The 2,255-nt window shown below is 46.6% G+C and overlaps 1 pseudogene; it reads left to right on the top strand.

The window, feature by feature from the left end:
- The first annotated feature begins 270 nt into the window (after positions 1-270).
- On the top strand, positions 271-1,720 carry LOC103645473 (protein ALTERED PHOSPHATE STARVATION RESPONSE 1-like; annotated as a pseudogene).
- Positions 1,721-2,255: the final 535 nt, after the last annotated feature.

The raw sequence follows: 2,255 nt of genomic DNA, 5'->3' as shown, positions 1-2,255 counted from the left end.
CAAGACAGTTATTGTTGGGACTGAATTGTGCACAACCTATTGAGGCTATCTCACTCGCATGCATTCATTATCTACAATTTATCAAGCATCATGAGTATCCAAGAAAATGTGCATTGATGCAACACAAACAGTACGAGAAAGCTTACATTACTACTATACTTACACTTTGGGCAGCCACAAGAATAACCATGTCCATTTATCCGTCCAACCTTATCCACCTAAAGATAATCAAAATGAAGCATAAATATTGTCCTGGAGATATCGAACCCTATGTTTCAATCAGTTTACTCGGGTTCACGGGCTCGTTGGCTCTTGGTTGTGAAGGATCTCCATTCTAGGGTATCTGTTGTGATTCAAGCTGTTGATGCAATCTCCAAAAGAATTGAGAAGATAAGGGATGAAGAACTGCAGCCACAGCTTGTCGAGCTAATTCAAGGGTATATATACCTGATAGACAGTATTTCATTTCTTATACCACAATTTCGAATGCAATCTTCCTGTTTCATTTTTTTCAGTGTATGCTAGCAATTTTTTTCTCGAACACGTAGGATAGTTGCGTGTCATTCCATTAATAGGTAGAAAATGGTCAACTACATGCCGATTCTATAGATCTGGTTAATATTACACCAAATTTATTAAATATTTCAATTGTAAACATCACTCCAATTTTTTTGGCAGAATGGTAGTACAGTAGAAGAGCATGCAGTGTTGGAGTTGTCTAGAGTTGTCAGGTTGCGGGTTTGAAATCGCCTTCTCCGCATTTGCAGAGGGAAGGCTTGCCTCGTCTATCCCTTTTCCCGGACCTCACTTGTTTGGGAGCCTCTGATGTTGTGTTTGCCCTTTTTTTAGAATGATAGTGCAATACTGAGAATCAGAGGATTACAGTTCACATCCTATTCTAAGAAGTTCCTTTGTTTTGTTGAAACATTCTGATGGCTCATAACTGTACTTTCAGTCTTAGCTGATCAAAATCATGTTTTTGACATTTATAGTCTATTAACCTTGATCTGACTTCATACAGGCTAATCAGAATGTGGAAACTGATGCTGGAATGTCACCACAAACAGTTCATCACGATCACATTAGCATACCACGTGAAAGACTCGACCTCGGCGCGTCAAGGTGAGCACCACCATCACCGCCAGGCGGCGATGCATCTGTGGAATGAGATGGACAGCTTCTCCTCCAGCTTCAGAAACTGGGTCACCGCTCACAAATCGTATGTCAAGGCCCTCAACGCGTGGCTCCAGAAGTGCGTCCTGCAGCCGCCCCAGGACAGACGCAGGCGCAAACGCAAGGTCTCCTTCCCTCCTCGGCAGGCTGTCTCCCTCCCATATTCATCCTCTGTGGGGACTGGCTCGCCAGGACAGAACCACTCCCTGCTGATGAGCTATGCAGATCCCTCAAAGACGTGATGCAGCTCCTCCGCAGCTCGTTCGAGCACTGCGACGAGCAGAACATGCCCAGAAGCGGCGAGTCGCAGGAGTGCGGGATGCTGGAGAACAGTAGCGAGCAGGAGGCAGCGGCTAAGAGTGGGAGTTGTGCAGCATCAGCTGAAGGGCTGCAGTCGAGACTGACGGCGGTTCTTGACCGCCTGACAAAGTTCTCGGAGGCATCACTGAAGTGCTATGAGGAGCTCAAGCAGAACTACGAGATGGCTTGTGCTGATTATAGGAGAGTTGAACCAAATGCTCAGCTTGCTTAGGATTGATGTTGGTTGTGGTGTGTGACTTATTGCTATCTCTGTTCTAGATGACAAATTCTCTAGTGTTTTGGTATATATTTTGTGAACAATCAGGTGATAGCACAATCTTTGGCCGAATATTACTGATCGAAGGGAACTACTCCAGTGACTGCAGGGGGGAGCTCTCTTGAGCAAAATTACGTAGAACAGTAACCTGGTCGTTAATGATGGACGACAGAGAGTAATCTGGAGGCAGGCAGTGGTGGAATTCATGAAATTCATCGAATGATTGACATGACTGCTGTACTAACCGCATCACTCATCGCGAGTTGGCACGACTGATGGAGGCTAGAATGCCGGGCGCGGTGGAAATGGAATGGAAGAGATCGTTGCGTGACAGGAAAGGGAGAAGGTGAAGGGGAGACCGGGGAGTACCTTGCGGATGAACTTGGGGGCGCCGCCAGTGAAGCAAGATCTGAGTCGAGGAGGCGGCGACTCACCGCCTTGGATCAGTAATATTTTTCAGTGTGGGAGTTCCGCAGCGCCCATCCTGCCGACCAACACGCACAGT

Source organism: Zea mays, chromosome 6, assembly GCF_902167145.1.
Source record: "Zea mays cultivar B73 chromosome 6, Zm-B73-REFERENCE-NAM-5.0, whole genome shotgun sequence".
In the NCBI taxonomy this organism is placed as follows: Eukaryota; Viridiplantae; Streptophyta; class Magnoliopsida; order Poales; family Poaceae; genus Zea; species Zea mays.
Note: the sequence above shows the minus strand (reverse complement) of the source record. Positions and strands in the feature narration are given on the sequence as shown.